This window comes from Micromys minutus, assembly GCF_963924665.1.
Source record: "Micromys minutus genome assembly, chromosome: 9".
Classification (NCBI taxonomy): domain Eukaryota; kingdom Metazoa; phylum Chordata; class Mammalia; order Rodentia; family Muridae; genus Micromys; species Micromys minutus.
In genome coordinates this window covers 11,367,596-11,390,982 of record NC_137978.1, presented here as the reverse complement: position 1 = coordinate 11,390,982, position 23,387 = coordinate 11,367,596, and positions in this window count along the sequence as shown.

Sequence of the window (23,387 nt, the reverse complement as noted above, 5' to 3'; positions counted from 1 at the left end):
AGCAAGACAGTAGGCACAGTAGCAACCTACCATATAATTTGGCTGATGGTAACCATAACTACCAACTGTGGTGCTTCTAACTAATAATATCCTGAAATTGCCATGGGTCATTACAGAAAAAAATATCCCCAGACACTATGAAGAAACCAAGCATTCTTAGGGTTCAGTTCCTTAGGTGATATAAATCCAGGTTTATTTAATTGGTGTGGACAACTAAGGTATGTCAGCTTGTATCACTCCGCACTTCTATAAGAAGTCCTCAAATCAAAATGCATAGACATTTTAATCACACATAGCGAAACATACAAAAATATCCATGCCACTATATATGTTACTGAAATGTTCTCACTATCTATAAACCACTACAAATATGTGAAGAAAAGTAAAGTAATTTCTAAATAAAAATTTCAAAAAAAAAGTAATTTCCTAAAACACACTTACGATGTCATGGACTTAGGTGCTATAATATGGTCAAACACTTGTCACTTCTATAGGACGATTTATGTAATAAGCTAGGTTGTGGTTCCACATTCAACTTAAACTGTTTTAAAATTGTTATTGTTCTTGATAATCACTGTGTGCATGTATATAAAATGTGTGTGTGAGTGAGTACAGCTATGTGCTCCACAGTTCCTATGTGGAGATCAGAAGACAACATTAAGTTGCCAGTTCTCTCTCCCACCTTTATGGCTTCCAAGGATCAAACTCAGATGGCCAGGCTTGTAGGACAGACACTGTTTCCTGCTGAGCTAGCCTATAGAGCCCTTGACTTCCATTCTTGAATTCAACTTTCACTTTTAGTTAAAAAAAATGATTTTCAGCTATTTTTGGTTTGTGGGGGAGCAGTCATTTGTTTTGTTGTTTGAGTTTAGGAGGGGCGGTTTTGCAAGACAGGGTTTAGTTCTGTAGTCATTGGCTATCATGGATCACACTTTGTGGACCAGACTGGTCTCAAATCATAGAGATCCACCTGCCTCTGCCTCCCAAGTGCTGAGTTTAAAGGTATTTGCCATCATACCAAGCTATTGGTAATTTTAATAACCACCTGGAACATAACGTTTTAGAAATTCTCTCTCAGTAAGACACTTAAGGTTCGTATCAATTCAATTATTTTTACTAGAGAGAAATCAAAGTTACTGAGTTTCTTTCCTTTCTTTTTTCTTTGAAAAGAAACTAACCTAGCTTAGGAATAAGCAACCTAGAATAGTTTGCTTTTTCTATCTATAGATAGATAGATAGATAAATAGATAGATAGATAGATAGATACATTGGTAGATAGATGCTAATATTTTTATAGAAGTCCTGAATGTTGCAGAGCTACCTATTTGTATGATTACTCAGATTCAATTAAAATCCCAATGTATTCTTTGTGAAATTAGCCAGATGTCTCTGAACTTTATTTTAAAGTTAATAAATAAAAATATTTAATACATATTGAAATATATTTCAATATTTCAAAATTTATTTCAAAAAGAAATAAATAAAAAAGCAAAATAGCATAAAATACCAGCAATGATGTAAGAGGAAGGGGAAGACTGACCCAAACAGTGGTGAGATGTTTCCAACACAAAAATAACGTAAAATCCATCTCGCCATGTTCTAGACTAGATGTCATTCAATGGATCTGAGGCAAGAGATCAGAAAGAAAAAGAGCCTATAGCAGACATAGTCATATGTTTCGTGAAACTGAGATAGAATCTTTCTCTTAAGTTGTTTTAAGTGACAATTATTACTTTGTTGGTAATTATTACATGCTTTAAAGCACAGACGGGGAGAAGAACAGAAGAATGCTCTATGGGAAGGACAATAAAGGCAAGGACAAGGGGTTGTGTGGAGAAGATGCTGTGAAGAGTCCACAGGATCGGGTTACTAAAAAATCAATCTGCCCCTTCTATAGCCTCGAGGAAATCACACAGGACAATGCAGCCAGAACCCTCCCATCACTACTATACTCCAGGGCAGCTTTATCCCAGCACAAGCAGCTGATCGTAGATAGGGCTGCACAGTGTCCTGCAACTCTCTTAGATGACTGTTCTGGTTCTCCATCCAGTTTTACACAGAAGAGTGGCAGCACACGGGTCTGATTTCTCTCTTGAGAAAGCAGGACTGAGATTCAGATGGTGGCTGAACTGAAATACCAGTGTGTGATGTTCTTTGCCATGTGAATAATTAATACCTATTAATCGTGACAATGATATTTATATAACTCTTGTTATATATAGTTCTCTTGACCTTTCAACTACACCCTGGAGGAAGTACCATTTCACCTAGGCCTTAAAAAAAAAAAAAAAAAAAGAAGACATGATTTCAATAGTTTAATTTGTAAAGGAACAGACACATCCAAGATGAATTTGTACAAGAAGAATGAGCTAACATGACCAGTGTCAAGTGTGGGGAGACAGGTGAACTTATAAGCATACAAGTGGCAATGAAGAATGTAATCAGACACCGGGAATTCTCCAAAGACTTTACACAAAGAAATAACATTACCAGAACGAGACTCTTACTTTTTTTTACCTTTTTTTTTTTTTTTTTTTTTTTTTTGGTCTCCTTTTTTCCTCATTTTACTTTAATTGGATATCTTTTATTTACATTTCAAGTGTTATACATTTCCCAGTTTCCCATTCATAAACCCCCTATCCCCTCCTCCTTCCCCTGCTTCTATGAGGGTGCACCCTTCTTCCTTCCCACCCTGGGATGCCCAAACACTGGGGTTTCAAGCCTTGGCAGGACCATAGGCTTCTCTTCCCATTGATGCCCATCAAGACCATCCTCTGCTACATGAGCAGCTGGAGCCATGGCTCCGTCCATTTCTATTCTTTAGATACTGTTTAGTCCCTGGGAGCTCTGAGTGGTTGATATTGTTTTTCTTAATGGGTTACAAACCCCTTTGACTTTTTCAATCCTTTCTCTAACTCCACCATTAGAGACCCTTTCTCGTTCTCATTTCAAAGGTTGGCTGTGAGCTCCTGCTCTGTGTTTGTCATGATTTGGCAGAGCATCTCAGGGAACAGCTGTATCAGGCTCCTGTCAGAATGTATTTTTTGGCATCAACAATATTGTCTAGGTTTGGTGGTTCCATATGGGCTGGATCTCCAGGATGGGGCAGGCTCTGGATGACCTTTGCTTCAGTCTCTGCTTCAAACTTTGTCTCCATATTTTCTCCTGTTGATATTTTTGTTCCCCCATATGAGAAAGACTGAAGCATCCACACTTTGGTCTTCCTTATTCTTAAGCTTCATGTGGTCTGTGAATTGTGTCTTGGGTAACCCAAGATTTCGGGCTAATATTCACTTATCAGTGAGTGCATATCATGTGTAATTTTTGTTGTTGTTGCTGTTGTTTTTGTTACCTTATTCGGGATATTTTCTAGTTCCAACCATTTGCCTAACAATTTCATGAAGTTATTGTTTTTAAAAGCTGAGTAGTACTCCATTGTACAAATATACCACAATTTCTGTATCCACTCCTTTGTTGAAGGACATCTGGGTTCTTTCCAGCTTCTGGCTATTATATATAATAATGCTATAAACATAGTGGAGCATGTGTCCTTGTTATATATTGGAGTGTATTTTGGGTATATTCCTAGGAGTAGTACAGCTGGGTCCATAGTTAGTACTATGTTCAATTTTCTGAGGAACCACCAGATTGATTTCCAGAGTGGTTGTGAAAGAATAAAAAATATAGCCTAACCCCTCCATGGACCCCAAACTACCTCACTCTAATGGAGCCTTACTTAACCCCTGCGCCTAAGAAGCCCTAAATTCCAGACCCTTCTCTCTGCCAGTAAGTAGATATATGGCCACACTCCTTGCTGTTCTGGAGCCTGCTTTCTGTATGAAACTGGCTGAAAGGGCATAGGACAGGCCCTTGGATACGTAGGCTGGGCCTAGAAAGTTAACAGGAGATAAGCTGACTTAACCACTTACCTGGCTTCTGCAAACTGTTTGTACCATAGTGGTAATGGCAGTCAGGATAAGTCTAACTTCTTGTGTTCTTCATATATGTTGGATATTAGCCCTCTATTGGATGTAGCATTGGGAAAGATATTTTCCCATTCTGTTGGCTGCCATTTTGTTCTAATGACAGTGCCCTTTGCCTTACAGAAGCTTTGCAGTTTTATGAATTTTGCATATTTTGATATTAAAGCATAAGCCATCTGTGTTCTGTTCAGGAAATTTTCCCTAGTGCACATATGTTCTAGACCCTTCCTCACTTTCTTTTCAAAACTGGTCTTCAATAATAACAAAAATGACAGAAAGCCCATATACACATGGAAGCTGAACAATGCTCTACTCAATGATAACTTGGTCAAGAAAGAGATATAGAAAAAAATTACTTTTTAGAATTTAGTGAAAATGAAGGCACAATATACCCAAACTTATGAGACACAATGAAAGCATTGCTAAGAGAAAAACTCATAGCTCTGAGTGCCTCCAAAAAGAAACTAGAGAGAGCCTGCACTTGCAGCTTGACAGCACACGTAAATTTTCTAGAACAGAAAAAAGAAAACATACCTAAGAGGAGTAAGTAGACAACAGGAAATAATCAACCAAGTAGAAACAAAAAGATCCATACAAAGAATCAACAAACTAGAAGCTGGTCTTTTTTTTAAAAAATGAACAAAATGGATAAACATTTAGCCAGACTAACCAGAGGGCACAGAAACTGTATTCAAATTAACAAAACCAGAGATGAAAAGGCAGCCATAACAACAGAAACAAAAGAAATTCAAAAAACATCATCAGATCCTATTATAAATACCTATACTCAAACTGAAAAATTTGGATGAACTAGACAATTTTATAAACAGATACCAGGTACCAAAGTTAAATCAGGATGAGATAAACCATCTGAACAAGATGGGTTTAGTGCAGGATTCTATCAGACCTTCATAGAAGACCTAATACCAATACTCTCCAAACTATTCCACAAAATAGAAACAGAAGGAACACTGCCAAGTTCCTTCTATGAAGCAGCAATTAAGCTTATGCCTAAACCACACAAAGACTCAAAAAGAAAAGAAAACTTCAGAGCAATTTTCCTTATGAATATCGATGCAAACATACTCAATAAAATTCTCACAAACTGAATCCAAGAACACATCAAAATGACCACCCATCATGATCAAGTAGGCTTCATTCATGGGATGCAGCGTTGCTTTAATATATGGAAATCCATCAATGTAATCCACTGTACAAACAAATTTAAAGAAAAGAAACCTACAAGATTATCTCATTAGATGCTGAGAAAGCATTTGACAAATTCAACACCCATTCATGTTAAAAGTCTTGAAAGATTAGGAATTTAAGGCCCATACACATTTCCTACTCTTACAACAATGAAGAGGGTTTGTTAGATGTCTCAATGAGTAGAGATACCTGCTGCCAAGCCTGATTACCTGTATTCAATCCCTGGGACCCACATAGTGCCCAGAGAACAAGCTCTCATTAAATTTTCTTCTGACCTCCACACATGCAGCACGACACATGGTACTATGCAGCACCTATTCACACAGACACAAATGCACATGCATGCACACAATGAATAAATGAGAAGAGGAGTTTGAAGGATGGACAAACAGAACCAGAAGGAGATGTGCATCCTGTCTTCTGACAGCAATGGAAGTCACTGTCCTACTCACACTGAGCATATTGTATATTTAAAATGGTTTGATAAAATCATTAGTCAAGTTTCTCTAATTCTTCTCTTGATCCCAGTGATGACACGTGAGACACCTAATAAAATTACCTGAATTTATTTTCACCACCTACAAACCATGTAGACTGGAGTCATTTCTTTGAGCTCTCATAGGTTTTGTAAGTACTTAGAAATGTGCTCACTCTTGGGGCTGTCAGGCCTAAATGAGATGACAGTAGAAAATGTTTAACAAAGTACCACAGACCTAGAATGTGATGAGCATTACCCACTGTTATGCATACCAATTATGCATTCATTTAAGTCACTTTGGCCATAATTTATAGCATATCACTATATCTTTACATCTTTGACTAATACTGTTTCTTCCAGATTTATACCTTAATAGTAAGCATTATGTGACACCCAAGGTGGTGCCAATTAATGAACAGGAACACTTTGTCTGCAATTAGGATATAAGTTCATCTCAAATCTTGTCCACAAAAATATGCCATAAAATTGTTTGCCAAGTACCTTTCATTAAGAACATAGAAAAAAGAGTTAGCAAAATGGCTCAGTAGATGAAGGAACTTGCCATCAAGCCTGACATGCTGAGCATTCTGAGTGGAGAACCAAAATTCAGGTTGTTTTCTGACCTACATAGACACACATGTACATACACACACACATACATGCAAGAATGCACCCTGTCACACAGAGTCATACATGCATATTAAACAAATAAATGTAATTTGAGAAGTTGTTTAAACATAGAGAGAAATTGTGTTTAGACACCAGAAGACAAAATCAACTCATGAGACGTGACATGTTCAAGTGAATCCTCAGTCATATCAAGAGTTAGCACTTTACTTTTCAGTCCCCCGCAATGTCTAATCTTCTCTTTGAAAGTCTTGTTATAGCTCAGTTAAAAATTCAACAGTCCATATTTCTACTACCCAACTTCCCCAGAGAAGAAGGTCAATAGTATTCTATACATTACACTTATTCAAAAATATGTAACTATTTCTATACCAGAGACAGAGGCCAACAAGGGAAACTGGAAGAGATTAAAGTTGGCTCATTATAATACTGATATACTGACCGAGTAAACCCTAGCAGTCCTGGAATTTACATAGACTAGATTTTGTTTGGTTTTGTCTGATTGGTTTTGTTTTTGTTTTTGTTTTTGTTTTTTGTTTTTTTGTTTTTTTGTTTTGTTTTGTTTTGTTTTGTTTTTTTGCTGAGATGAGGGACTTACTTGCATATGACTTGCATCTGGTCAAGACATGAAATGTGATGTTCAGGATAGAATACTTATATTGGCCTATCAGTAATATTGATGCTTTAAGCTATTAGAGAAAAAATGACACTGGCTCCTATATGTCCTATGGTAAGGTGTAGTTATGGTCTGATTGTGAGTATCGACATATGCATTTGATGCACAATTTGTATACTATTTTGGAGGTCAGGCCTAACTGGGGGTTGGGTCATTAGGATGAAAGCCTCTAGGGTTATCTCACAACACTGCTTCTGGTCTTAGTCTCTGTGTTTTCTAACACACTGAGAAGAGAGAACGTGTCTCACAGTCATGAGATGTGACCATCACCATGCCTTCCTGCTCTGAGTGTACTGAATCCTCTTAAAATAAAGTCCTCCTTCAGTTGCCGTTTCTGAGGTATTTCATTACAATGAGGAGAAGGGAACTAAACCAGGTAAGTACCTACACGCTCAGAGGGCATTGGTGGTTCTCATGAGACTTCACTGTACTTCCTAGTTCTGTTTGTCTAAATACACGTTCCCAATTAAAACAAAACAAGAACACCCAAGATGTCCAGAAAACCTTGTCGATGGGAGTCTACTACTGATTTCTTCTTCCCTCTTCACTCTAGGCTGAAATGAATAGCTTTATTGCCTACTGTAATGGTGGCATACTTTCTCGTTACTAAGTGGCTTTTTTGGCAATAGCTGGTGAACTTCAAAATATTGTCACTTTCGATCTAATGAGCATATCAACTGAGACCAAGCAATACAGCCTTAATGCAAAAGAGGCAAAATTAAATGTCCTATGTTGTTTTAATCACATGTTTTACATATTTAATAAATTTTTGAAAGGATCTAATGCCTATTATTTTCATCTGTAGACTGAACAGTTTCAGGTCGACCCATTGCAATTAGGATAAAGTGAAATAAAGCATGAGAAACTGGTTATTGTAGCAACCTTCATCTTGGTTGTAGCCCATGGCACTGGTGAATTTGGAAGTTTGTGATCCCATCCACACAAAGGGTATTATATTTCAAGTTATCTGTCAGTACTCAAACGAGAAACCTTTGTAAAAAATTAAGACCATAGAAACAAAATGAAGATTTACCTCCAATGTAAGTGTATGACACACACAGAATTGTATTTATGTTTTGGAATCATTTTAAGTTTAGAATACCAAACTGCTTACAATTCTGAGAATTTGTGATGCAAAAGATAAGACTGTGCCTTTCTTTACATTATTTTTCTCAATTATAAAATGAAAATTCAGTCAGGAATCTTTGTTTCAGTATAGGGGTTCTGAGCATTATTTCATTTTCTTCATGCTATTTCTATTTATTCCTACGTAAATTCTCTTATTTGCCTCACTGGCTTACAGTGTTTTCCCACACTCATGGAATTTATGTGGACAACAAAGTTTTCCACCATCTCCACCAGCACGTCCTTAGTGCCTAGAATAAACTATTATGTACACAGTAAATGGTTTAAAGGGCTTTAAAATCATTTGCTACTAACAATGCTGTAAATACTATTTCACATATATTGATTAACCAACAGATACTTCACCCATATAAAATACCTACAATCTTAAACTTCATTTTATAAGTGAGAAAATTAAGGCACAGCAGTTAAGTAAGCTCTGCAAGGCCATATAGTCATTTCAGCCCAAGTAATCTGGCTCCAGAGTTCTGGCACTCTGGTAATTATTTTAAACAAAGGCTAATTAATCAGGTGCTCTTACAATATTTGTATTAATCATTGAATTGTATCCTTTAATAAAAATTTTATTGCCTATTCATTTTATTTAAGCTGCTTTTCTTAAACTGTTAGAATTCATGGTCTAAATTCTTTGAATGCAAAACCTGTCTCAAAAGAAAATTGACCCAGAATGCCTTGTGACTTCAGACACTGCTGCAAAGGTGTGTCAATGTCACTTCTGAGAGGAACCCACCTTTTCACAAAAACAGGAGCAGGTGTCCTGTTTCAGGAACTTTCATAGGAATGTAAGAAATTTCTGCAGGGAAAAAAATAATTAAAATGAGGCAGCGTTTTCTTCCTTATATCTCAGAATTATCCTGAGACACTACACAGAAGAAAGTAAACTCTCTCTTCTACGTTGAAAAACAATGATTTTCCACAACGATTTCCCCTCCCCCACCCTGTACCTCCCAAAAATGAAAGTGGAGAGTGCAGAGGCCTTGAGATGTAAGGCACCAGTTCCAAAAGAGAAGCAAATGCCCCATGAAGTCCTGGATCTATTTTCTCACGCTACTGAACAGCCTTATCTTGCAAAGAGAGACTGGCAGGACTGTGTAATGGAATTATTTTTTTCCAATTCAGTTTTTTCCTTTATTAAAAGTAGGAGTTCTTTTTCCTCTTTGCATATTCTATTCTTACTGGTTTACCCTCCATTTATTCCATCCAGTTCTCCCAATCCCTCCCCATCTCTCTTCCTATTCAGATCCACCACCTACACCTCCATCTCTGATTAGAAAACAAACAAGCTTCTAATAGATAATAATAAACCAGAACTAACACAAAAAAATTGGAGAAAACAAACAAACCAAATAAAAGGAACCCACTCCCAGAAAAGTACATGAAACAGAGAGACTCACTCATTCAGAGAGACACACTCATTCACACACTCGGGAATCTTATGAAAACACTGAAACAGAACCATAATATGCAAAGGATCTGTAAGGTTAAAAAAATAGGAATAGGGGCAGATATAGATATAGATTAGAGAGAGGGAGAGGGGGAGAGAGAGAGAGAGAGAGAGAGAGAGAGAGAGAGAGAGAGAGAGAGAGAGAGAGAGAGATGGGCATAGAGGGAGAAGGAGAGAGAGGGAGAGGGAGGGAGGGAGAGACAGAGAGAGACAGAGAGAGAGAGACAGAGAGAGACAGAGAGAACATTGAAACTGTTGATCTAAAGAGCCTTGTGTCTTTGTGGCTTTTACACTCTTTGTGTAGCTTCTTCCATGGGGTTCCCTGAACCCTGAGAAAAAGAAATTGATGGTGGTGATCCCTCCAGCAGATCTTTTCTTTTTCAAGATAATTTTTGCTATCCTGGATTTTTGTTTCCATATGAAGCTGAAAATTGTCCCTTCAAGATCTGTGAAGAATTGCGCTGCAATTTTGATGGGACTGCATTAAATCTTTAGATTGCTTTTGGTAGGTTGGTCATTTTTTCTGTGTTAATCTTACTGACCCATAAACATGGGAGAACTTTCTGTCTTCTGAATTCTTCAACGTCTTAAAGATTTTTTTTTATCATACATGTCCTTTACTTGTTTGGTTAGACTTACCTCATATTTTATTCATATCATTTGAGGCTATTGTGAAAAGTATAGTTTCCCTGATTTCTTTCCCAGTCCATTTGTCATTTGTATGTAGGAAAGCAAAGCCACTGATTTTTATAAGTGAATTTTGTATCCAGCTACATCTGCCTTTCCGGTTTATATCCGTTGATCTAATTCAGTTGTCTTATTGCTCTTAGACTGCAAGTGCTACATTGAATAGGTATGGAAAGAGGAGACAACCTTGTCTTATTCATAATGTTAGTGGAATTCCTTTGAGTTTCTATTACATTGGATGTTGGCTATGGCCTTGCTGTAAACTTCCTTTCTTATGTCTCTCATACCCTAATCTCTCTAGTACTTTTATCATGAAGCAATGTTGGATTGTTTTCAAAAGCCCTTTCTGCATCTAATAAAATGGTCGTGTGATTTTTTTTTTTTTTTTTTTTTTTTTTTGCCTTTCAGTTTGTTTATATGGTGAATTACATTTATCTATTTATGTATGTTGACCAATCCCTGCATTTCTGGGATAAAACCTACCTAATCGTGGTGGATGATCTTTTTGATGTCTTCTTGGGTTGGTTTGCAAATATCTTATTTATATTTTTTGCATCTATGTTCATAAGAAAATTGGTCTGTAAATCTCTTTTATGTGGTTTGAGAATCATGGTAGCTATGGGCTCATAAAACAAACAGAGCAATGGTCCTCCTCATTCTAGTTTATGAAAAAATTTGAGGAGTGTTAGGGTTAACTTTTCCATTATTGTCTGGTAAAAAAAAAAAAAAATCCAGCCCTGGGCTCTTTTTGGTTGGGAGCCTTTTAATTTCTCCTTCAATCATACTAGAGATTATAGGTCTGTTTAAATTGTTTATATTACCTTGACAACTTTGGTAAACAGTAAGTATCAAGAAAATTATCCATTTCTTTTAGATTTTCTTGTAGAAATATATATCTATATTTAATGTATATTACATAATATGTATGCATGTATGTAATGTATGTATGTATGTATGTATGTATGTATGTATGTATGTATGTATGTATTGAAAAATTCCAGTGCAGGGTTTCTGCCTACCTTAGACCTGTTCCTGAATAAAAGACACACACAGCCTTTATATTTTTAAACATGCCTTAAGCAGCACAATAGTTGGGTAGCTGCTCATCCCCCCCCATGCTATTAGAACCTACCTCCTAACAATAAGCCAAGTTATTACTAAGTTTGATCTGAGCTGCTCTTAGCTCTAACCAGACAGCCCTCTGGGCCATGTTCTCTTGGCCTCTAGCTCATGGAAGCTCTCCTTTTTCTTCTACACTCTCTTCTATAACAGGGCATCTCTCCCACTCTCCCCTCTCTCCTTGTCAAGGTCTCAAACCCAGGAACCCTAGACCACACAAGTCTCTATTCTTCCCAGTTATTAGCTGCTGACATCTTTATTCACCAATCAGAATTGGGAACCAAATCTTAGAGGCTACTTGAGGACCCCAAGTCTTAGAATTCAGCTCTTAGCATTAGAATAAACAGCAAAAGACAAAACCTTAACATTTTCCAATTTGATGAAGTACGGCTTTTTAAAATAGGCCCTTATGATTCTCTGAATTTCTTCACTTTGCTGTTATATCCATTTTTCATCTCTAATTTTGTTATTTTGGTTCTTTCCTTTGCCTCTTAGTTACGTTGGATAAAAGCTTATCAATTTTATTAATTTCCCCAAAGAACCAACTCCTGGTTTCACTGATTTTTTGTATTGTTTGTGTTGGTTTTATTTTACTGATTTCAGCTGTAATTTTGATTGTTCCTTGCCATGTACTCCTTTTAGACGTGATTTCTTCTTTTTTGTCTAGACTTTTAAGTTGTGCTATTAAGTTACTAGTATGGGCTCTATTTATCTATCTGATAGGCATTTAATGGTATGAACGTGTCTCTTATAGAGGCCTTTATTCTGTTCCATGTTTAGGTACATTGTGTACTCATTTTCATTCAATTCTAGAATGTCTGTGATTTATTTCTAGACTCTTTTGGGGGGAGTAATGAGTTGTTCAGTTTCTAGGAATTTGTAAGCTTTCTGCTGTTTCTGTTTCTTAAGCCGTGATGGTCAGGTAGAGCACAGGATGTTGTTTCAATTTTCTTTTACTTGATGAGAGCTGGTGTATGTGTATTCATTTTGGAAGACAGTTCCATGAACTTCTTGTTTTGGTGACATGTTATTTCCAATTGGTTTATAATGTTAGTTAACTCCAGTGAAACTTGCTTAGTTTGAGTTTAGATGATGTGTCTATTGACAAGAATAGGCATTGAGGTCTTTCACTATTATGTGTGTGTGAAACTCAGTATGTGACTTTTGTTGTAGTTGTGTGTGTGTGAGTGATTTTTATTTAATTTATTTATAAAAGAGTCTTTGGGAGTAAAGATTTTAGTGCATCTTGTTTTCTGACTCTCTCTATTATGTAAAAAGAGTAAAACCTTTTGTCACTGAAAAGAAAGTGGGCTATTAACAAATATCATTCTACAGTTATATTTTGAGTATCCAGAACAAAAATTGAAAATAAAATATCCAAAATTAAATCAAAATTAAGACATACCTATCCCATAATGGGAAATATAATACATTGCACAAATGTAGAACAGGAATTCAATGATGGGCTGGGCTGACGCCAGGGACCTGCTGGGCCCCCAGTGTGTGTAGACAAACTTACTGACCACTTAACTAGAGCAAAGTAACAGGAACAGCAGCACACTCTCATACAGGGAACTAAAGCAGGCTTTCTCCTAAAGAAAAAGCTGAATAGTGTGCTTTTACAATATACAGTGGTTAAAAATTCCCCAAGTTTAAAATAACAAAACAAGTAAACACACATAAAACACTAACCTTGGCTTCTGATCCAGAAATGTCCCTTCCTTAAAATCCAAATGAAAACAAAATATGGGTAATCATTGTGATACTGGAACTAGAAATCTGGAGGTGGAGGGATAGGTATAAAAACTTACCCACATGGGAAGTAAAGGGTTCGGAGTTAAGAATAAGAAAAGAATGGGAAAGACTATTCGGAGACTATGGGGCAGCAATGAACTAAACAAAAAAGGAGAAAACTTCAGTCTAAATAAAGTGGAAATAATGGAGAAATCTTAGAATAACTTTAGCATAATTGCATTTGGAATCTTTAAATAAATAAAGGGATAAAAGCAATGCATAAATCACATAACAGATATGAAGTGGAAAAGCAGATTTCCTGATAGCGAACTGGAGAAACAAAAATGAGAACAATGAAAACCTAGATCATTTGGAATCCTACTAATTAGGAGAGCCATTTTAAAAACTACGAACAAAAATATTTTTTCTATAATTATACTGCACATGCAGTATATATATATAGTTATATATATAGTTATATATATATATATATATATATATATATATAACTTCAAGGTAAGCTGTAAAAATTTTAAGGCATGTAATAAAAGTCCTAAATCAACTTAGTAAACAGACAAAATGGTATACTCTACCCAGAAAAATGTTGTACCAGAAAGACAAATTGCATGAAATCACTAACTAAATAATCCAAAAAGTCGGAAAAAGGACAAAAGCGAAAGCAAATACAACTCAGAACAAGATTCAAGTGTTAAGTTTAAATTCAACCATTTTCCTATTCATATCAAATGCAAATAGGCTAAAGACTCCACTCAGACAGAGTTGATCAGATGTGACAGATATGTAAGATATACTTATATGACACTGGGAAGAAGACCACAGCAATTGTAGTGTATAAAAAAGGTCAATCAAAGTAAAGGCAGTTAGTATCACAGTACGTAGAAAACCCAACTTAAAGGTTTCTTTGAATGGGCAAAGGATTTCAAAGGTGCTTTTTAGAAGTAAAAGTATAAAGTGCAATGAAATAAAAATCAGATAAAGAGCATCACCAACCAAGGAATGCAAGCCAGCACTGGGAACTACGACTTGTACCTGCCACAACAGCTATTGGCCAAAATAAAAAGAATGATGAAAATGTGGAGTAAAAAGAAACTATTGTATTGGTAGAGGACAAAGATTAAAGGAACCATTGTGAAAACGATGTGGGACTTCTCAAAAAAAATAAAAACAAAAACAAAATTAACATATAATCTAGCAATTCCCATTAATGAATATATGTGTGAGTATATATATATATATATATATATATATAGATAGATAGATAGATAGATAGATAGAGAGAGAGAGAGAGAGAGAGAGAGAGAGAGAGAGAGAGAGAGAGAGAGAGAGACCAGGATCAGCAGGATCAGACAAGCTAATCCATCCATGACTAGATACACACAAAAAAAAATGTGGTAGATATATACATTGGGATGCTTTTTGGCCTTGTAAAACAAGAGTATCTTGCCATTCACAACATGAATTGATTTAAAGGCATTAGGTTTAGTAAAATAAGACAATGATTAAAGGTAAATAATCACTTATATGTGTAGCACAGAGAAGTCTAGCTCAGATAAAAGAGATAGAACAATGGGAGACAGGAGCAGGTAAGGACAGAATAAAGAAAATGCTGAGTAAGGAAACCTATTGTATGTATATCCTGGTCTCAATAACTATCAACAATGTGTCATATTCTAGAAACTCATGTCAGTACATTTTAACTAATCTCATGTGTTAATTAGCTTGATTTTGCTATTCCATATATTTTAAGATGTCACATTGTACCCTATCAATACATATATTTTTCATTTTTTAGTTTAAAATTAAGGTTTTAAATAATGTAATCTGATAAATTAAGAAAATACACAGAAGTGAAAATCACCCACACAAAAATGAAACAATATGAATAGTGTCACTATTTTAAAACAATAATTGTTGATTTTCTCAAAGAACCAACTCTTGGTTTTGTTGATTTTTTCAATGGTTCTTTTTGTTTCTATTTGGACTATTTCTGCCCTAATTTTGATTATTTCTTGCCGTCTACTCTTTTTGGGTATATCTGCTTCTTTTTGTTCTAGGGCTTTTAGCTGTGCTGTCAGGTTGCTGATGTAAGCTCTCTCCAGGTTCTTTTTGGAAGCACTTAGGGCTATGAGTTTTCCTCTCAGTACTGCTTTCATTGCATCCCATAGGTTTGGGTATGTTGTGTTTTTGTTTTTGTTGAATTCTAGAAAGTCCTTAATTTCTTTCTTTATTTCTTCTTTGGCCCTGCTATCCTTTAACAGAGCATTGTTTAGTTTCCATATGTACGTAGGCTTTTTGTTGTCTTTGTTGTTGTTAAAGACCAGCCATAGACCATGGTGATCTGAGAGGATGCATGGGAGTATTTCAATCTTCTTATATCGATTGAGGCTCGTTCTGTCTCCAATTATGTGGTCAATTTTTGAGAAGGTGCCATGGGGTGCTGAGAAGAAGGTGTATTCTTTTACTTTAGGATAGTATGTTCTGTATATATCTATTAATTCTAGTTGGTTCAAAGTCTCTGCTAGTTTGACAGTGTCCTTGTTCAGTTTCTGTTTCCATGATCTGTCCATTGATGAAAGTGGGGTATTAAAGTATCCCACTATTATTGTGTAGGGTGAAATGTATTTTTTGAGCTTTAGTAGGGTTTCTTTTATGAATGTGGGTGATTTTTTATTTGGAGCATATATGTTAAGAATTGAGAGTTCCTGCTGACAGATTTCCCTAGTAATGAGTAAAAAGTGTCCTTCCTTATCTTTTTTGATAACTTTTAGCTGGAAATTTACTTTATTCAATATTAGAATAGCCAGTCCAGCTTGCTTCTTGGGGCTGTTTGCTTGGAAGTTTTTTTCCCACCCTTTTACTCTGAGATAGTGTCTGTCTTTGTCTCCGAGATGAGTTTCCTGTATGCAGCAAAGGCTGGATTTTGTTTATGTATCCAGTCTGATAACCTATGTCTCTTTATTGGGGAGTTGAGTCCATTTATGTTAATAGATATCAAGGAATAGTGGTTTCTGTTTCCTGCTATTATTGCTTTTGTAGGTTGAGTTGTGTCTGTGTCTGTGTCTTTTTCTTTTAGTTTTCTTGGTTAGGAGTTTTCTTGTTTTCTTGATTGGTTTTCTTGGTTAGGAGTTGGTTCTTTGAGAAAATCAAAAAGATTGATAAACCCCTGGCCAAACTAACTACAGGGCAAAGAGACAGTATACAAATTAACAGAATCAGAAAGGAAAGTGGAGTCATAACAACTGAAACTGAGGAAATTCAAGAAATCATCAGATCCTACTATGAAAACATATACTCCACAAAATTGGAAAATCTGGAGGAAATGGATGAATTCCTAGACAGATACAAGATCGTAAAGTTAAACCAGGACCAAGTAAAACATCTAAATAATCCCATAACACCTAAAGTAATAGAAGAAGTCATCAAAAGCCTCCCAACCAAAAAAAGCCCAGGTCCAGATGGGTTCAGAGCAGAATTTTATCAGACATTTATTGCAGATATAACACCAATACTATTCAAACTATTCCACAAGATAGAATCAAATGGAATACTACCTAACTCATTTTTGGAGGCTACATTAACCCTCGTATCTAAACCACACAAAGACCCTACAAGGAAAGAGTACTTCAGACCAATCTCATTTATGAACATTGACGCAAAAATACTCAACAAAATCCTTGTAAACCGAATTCAAGAACACCTCAAAATGATCATTCATCATGACCAAGTAGGCTTCATCCCTGGGATGCAGGGATGGTTTAACATAAGGAAATCCATCAATGTAATCCACCATATAAAAAACTCAAAGAACAAATTCATATGATCATTTCACTAGATGCAGAGAAAGCATTTGACAAAATTCAATACCCCTGTATGTTAAAAGTCCTGGAAAGAACATGAATCCAAGGTCCATACCTAAACATAATAAAAGCAATATACAGCAAACCAACAGCCAACATCAAACTTAACGGTGGGAAAATTGAAGCAATCCCACTAAAATCAGGGACTCAACAAGGCTGCCCACTCTCCCCCTACCTTTTCAACATAGTACTGGAAGTCCTGGCTGGAGCAATTAGACAGCAAAAGGAGATCAAGGGGATACAAATCGGAAAGGAAGAGATAAAAACATCACTCTTTGCCAATGACATGATAGTGTACTTAAGTGACCCCAAAAACAACACCAGAGAACTCCTACAGCTGAAAAATAAGTTCAGCAAAAATGGCTGGATACAAAATCAACTCAAACAAATCAGTAGCCTTCCTATACTCAAAGGACAAACATGTGGAGAAAGAAATTAGGAAAAAGGTACCCTTCACAATTGTCACAAAAACTATGAAATACCTTGGTGTTACTCTAACTAAGCAAGTGAAAGACCTGTATGACAAGAACTTCAAACCTCTAAAGAAGGAAATTGAGGAGGATCTCAGAAAATGGAAAGATCTCCAATGCTCATGGATTTGAAAGATCAACATTTTAAAAATGGCCATCCTTCCAAAAGCAATCTACAGATTCAACTCAATCCCCATCAAAATTCCAACACAGTTCTTCATGGAATTCGAAAGATCATTGTGCAATTTCATATGGAACAACAAAAGACCTAGAATAGCGAAATCCATCCTCAACAACAAAAAAACATCTGCGGGAATCACTATCCCTGACCTCAATCTATATTACAAGGCAATTGTGTTGAAAACTGCATGGTACTGGTACAGAAATAGGCATGTGGATCAATGGAATAGAATAGAAGATCCAGAAATGAGCCCTCATGTATATGGTCACCTGATTTTTGACAAATGAGCCGTAAACATTCAATGGAAAAAGGACAGCCTATTCAACAAATGGTGCTGGTCCAACTGGCACTCAACATGCAAAAGAATGAAAATAGACCCTTTCTTATCTCCTTGTACAAAGCTCAAGTGTAAGTGGATCAAAGATCTCCACATTAAACCAGATACACTGAAACTATTAGATGAGAAAGTAGGGAAAACTTTAGAACATATAGGCACAAGAGAAAATTTTCTGAACAAAACACCAATGTCTCAAGCTCTAAGGTCAAAGATTAACAAATGTGACTTAATGAGATTGCAAAGTTTCTGTAAGGCTAAGGACATTGTCAAGGAAACAAAACGGCAGTCAACAGAATGGGAAAAGATTTTTACCAACTCCACATCAGATAGAGGCCTAATATCTAAGGTATACAAAGAACTCAAAAAGATAGACACCAGATAATCAAATAACCCTATTAAAAAATGGGGTACAGAGCTAAACAAAACGTTCTCAGTTGAGGAATATCGAATGGCTGAGAAATATCTGAGGAAGTGCTCCACAACCTTAGCCATCAGGGAAATGCAAATCAAAACAACCCTGAGATTCCACCTCACACCAGTCAGATTGGCCAGGAACCAAAACTCAGATGACAGCAGATGCTGGCGAGGCTGCGGAGAAAGAGGAATACTTCTCCACTGTTGGTGGGGTTGCAAACTAATACAACCACTCTGGAAATCAGTCTGGCGATACCTCAGAAAATTGGATATAGTACTACCTGAAGACCCAGCTATTCCACTTCTGGGCATATACCCCAGAAACACTTTAATACACAACAAAGATATATGCACCACAATGTTCATAGTAGCTCTATTTATAATAGCCAGAAGCTGGAAAGAACCCAGATGTCCTTCAGAAGATGAATGGATACAAAAATTGTGGTACATTTACACAATGGAATACTACCCAGCCACCAGAAACAATGACTTGACCAAATTCTTAAGAAAATGGCTGCATCTAGAGAATATCATTCTGAGTGAGATAACCCAGTCACAAAAGAACAGACATAATATGTACTCACTGATAGTGGGATGCTAACCCCAGAGGCTTGCACTGCCCCAGAAACAACTCACAGACTGTATGAAGTCCAAGTAATAAAGAAAACAAAACAAAACAAAACAAAAAAAATCTTTATACAACAAAAAAACTTTGACTATTTCCATGTTACATTTTGTTTTACATGTACTTTATGCTCATTGTAACTATTAAGTTTTCAATGCATACTATCAAACCTTTAAAAAAATCAAGTACTGACTAACAAATATATTCATACAGTTTTATGTAAAAATTATTTTAAAATCTGAAAAAAAAGTACTGACAAAAATATATTGTATAATTTTATGCAAAAAATGCTTAAAATCTGTACATTTATCTTTGTTTTGTAAAATAAAGTTGTTAAAAAACAATAATTACGAATGCATCTTTTTTCTTTAACAGGATTCAAACTTGAGCAAAAAAGAAACAAAAGAATCAAATCCATCAAATTATAGTGAAGAAAAAATTCAAGAGGCATGCAAAATAGCAGGCCACTAAATCCACAATAAAAAATGTGAAAAATCAAGGAAATATAATAGAAACGAGAAAAGGAAACTTCATTGCTCAGCTGTGACAGCATTTCTATTTTTATTTACTTAATCCTAATAATGGAGGCTGAAGTTCCACATTCAAATTTTATTGAAAAAATATTTTTAGTGTCTAATCTATGAAGGTTGCCTTTGTATTATTCAGTTCTAATCTGTGCCAGCATAGAACTGTGTAATGGCCAGATTTTGCTATTATTGTTAGAGTTCACCTTAGTAGTTTATAAACATATACCTTCCTACTTCACTGATTGGTTTAATAAAGATCTGACAGCCAGTAGTTGGATAGGAAAGGGAAGGCTGGATTTCCTGTCTGAGAGAGGTTCTCTGGAAGAAGAATCATATAAAGTCAATTTGTCAGTGGAACACAGAGGCAGATGAGAGCAGGTGCAGAGAGGTAAAGAACTAGTCAAGTGTTTGGTCATGGGCCAGAATACTTCGGTTAATTTAGATTGAGCCAACTAAGATTCTGTCTGACTATGACATAAGCTATAATAAAAATTAATAAGTCTTTATTTCGTTCTTTAACCTCCGGTGGGTTCAGAAATTTCCACTATAAACTATAACTATTGAAGTGTCCCCAAATAGAATTTTCAATAAATTTATGTATATTTCAGGGACTAAATGCAATATTGCAATGAGCTACTGAAACATTGATAGCTGATTCACTAACATGAGAGTCACTGCAGAAAGAATAAACCGAGATACATTTGTGTAACCATTTAAAAATAAACAGTTCATCCTTCCATTTTGTACCTATGCTCTGAGCAGACAACATCTAACTATAAATGAACAGTGTCATGCATTACTTATAAATATATATATATATATAAGTTGAATTATGTATTCAATTTTCAAACTTTTGTGGGAAGTAATATCGATTAGAGGCAAAGAAGGAAGGAGAGGATAACTTATAGAAGGAATAAAGCTAATTTGTCTGCTGTGGTTTATTTTTTTAATTAATCTACAACAAATACATACTATACAGTGCTTGCCCTAAAAAGTGAATGCATACTGTTATTATATCTTTTATGTCTTGGCACTTCTTTTTCACAGCAAAGACAGATTTCAAAAACCAGCTTGCCAGCTGAGCCCATGAATAGCCTCAGATGCCAAGAATTCTAGAACAAAGTGACCCATGGCTCTGTAATTAAGCAATTTGTATGTCTTTCCCATCTCGTGGCAGTTAGTGCAGTAGCATCACCATTGGCAACTAATATATCAGCATTCTGCATACATATCTTCTTGATAGGATCTCTTGCCTCTGATAGCATCAGACCAAGGTACCAAAAAAAATAATAAAAATTTCTAAGCATTTCCACAAGCCTTAGCGGGTTTTACTGATACTGTTTCACATGCCATGAAATGTAAAATACTTTACATCTTCGCCTTGTAAGAGTATCCCTCAAAACCTTATAACAATGCAGTAGCAGTATCTTCTGCACAGGAAGAACTAAGTCTGAAACAATGTCCATCTCATATACTCTTTGTGATCTTACAGCTGCAGAGTGTATTTGAGCCAGTCTCTTCATACATACAGTAGAGGGATGGCCTTTGTTGCAAATAACCTGGTACAGGAGTAGGAACTTACTAAGCATTACCTCTCCATTTTATGGAGAAAAAAAAAACTAAAGTATTGATGGATCCATTGATATGAACTCAAATAAGAGAACAACGTATATGTAGCAGTCAAATGCGTGGTTTCTAGAATAAGGTGGCATGGTTCTTCCAGCTGTGTGGTTATTTAATTGTCCTGTGCCTTAGTTTCCTCACAAACAAAATGAGTGAGTAAGAAATGTCTGAAAATAGTTATTATTAAATCGTGCAAGCTCTTGGCACAAAGCCTAGCTCATTAAATGTACAATGCAATTTAATAGAAAGTACCATATGAGTTGTTGTCTCAATATACAGCAAGTACCCATTTTGAAGCACTATAGCTGCCCTGATCAGGGAGGAGGTGCATTTTGACTTAGGGGTGGTTTGGTTTTGCTATGTTAGAAGTCTGATAAGAAAGAGAAGAAAGCTTGCCAACAACATCAATCCTTTACCTTCCCATAGAAAGTTGTCTTTCAGCCCCTTGAGCTACTTTTGGTTTTCATTTGATTACAGGAATTTTAACACATCCCCTTCATCAAAGACCATTGCTCATTGAAGAGAGCATTGTGTATTCTCCAAGCTTTGCTTATCTTGCTATTGATTCCTGGTTTAATTCTGGGATCTGATAAGATCACAGATGTTGTTTCAATTTCTGGGTAATTGCTAAGATTTATTTTGTGGTCTATAATGTAATCTATTTCAGAGATATTCTAGGGGCTGGTGAGGTATATATCTTTTGGACAGAATCTGCATGACTTTTATAAATCTATTTGCTCTGTTAAATTATTTAATTTTCACATTTTTAGTTTGAGGGCTGAAGAGATGATTTGGTGTCTAAGAGCACTGACTGCTCTTCCAGAGGTACTGAGTTCGAATCCAAGCAACAACATGGTGGCCCGTAACCATCTGTAATGGGATCTGATGCCCTCCTCTGGTGTGTCTCAGGATAGTGACAGTGTACTCACAAACATGAAATAAATAAATAATTCTTTAAAAGAATAAAAAGTTTGCAGTTTGAATGACCTACCTAAAGATGTGTATAAGTTACAGAAGGCAATACCATCATGTAAAAGAATTCTTAAGATTTTTTTATTCTTATTAGTACTTCTTTTATGAATTTGGTAGCCCCAATATGTGATGCATCTACATTTACAACTATTATCTTGATGAATTACTTCTTTAATAAAACTTAAGTGTCTTCTTTGATCTTCTCTGTCTGGTTTGAAGTCTGTTCTCTCAGGAGTCAGATGACTATGCCACCATGATTTCAGCTTCTCTTCGCTCCTTAGGCTGACATCCATTCTTTCCCTGTTCTGTGTCTTTGCGAGATGTGTCTCATAGAGACAACACATACAAATATGTTTGTGTTGAGCCCATTGAAGTAATGGTCATCTCTTTGTTGATGAGTTAAGACTATTTATAATTAACAGCAAGTTCATCAAAGCTAACTTAAGGTTTATCTAAAACAATAAATCCCTGTGTCTGCCCTAAAATATAGCTGAGTTTTTATCCTTTTTGATATGCACTATTCTAGCTGAGGACTATCTGGTACCAGCTTCCCATTATCCCCCTGAAAGGCATGCTCAACCCGCTTCATCACTTCTGACCACAGTACGCTGCTATTTACACCCAGTCTGCTTCCTTCCATTGGAACAGCATAGCAACAGGGATTTTCACACATTAGGAAGCACAAGTATGCCAGAACCTAATTCAGACATGTATGATTAATAGAGAAGTTAGATGAGATAAATTTCATAACACAATCACTACTTTATCAGGCAGTTGATTGGGTATGAGACATCACCTACAGTTGTCTCACTGTGGGACCTCTTAAGACAGCCCCAGCATGAAAATTTCAACAATTTTCTTAGGATGATAGTTCTCCTTTATTTGGAAAATGAAGAATGAGCAATAGAGAACCGACTGTCCTGCTGTTGTAAGTCATATTGGCTTTCTATGAGCTATGAGCAGTCTGTATGATTCACGGCAAATGTATTTTTTGTGTCTTGTTTATTAATGGACAGAAAAGCTAGCCTGAAATGAAATTGATTTTATTCACTTAGGATTTTATACTCCATTGCACAACCACAACCCAGCAAATTCTTCATTAAGAGAGATAATTGCTTTAATGAAGATTAAATATAATTCAAAATTCACATTTATCTTTATCTACCTAATGCAGGTCAGAATTAACTAAAAGTTGTTGAAGAAAAGGAAAAGGTTTTCTTACAAATATCCCCATCTCTTTGAGCTGAAAGGACTCAT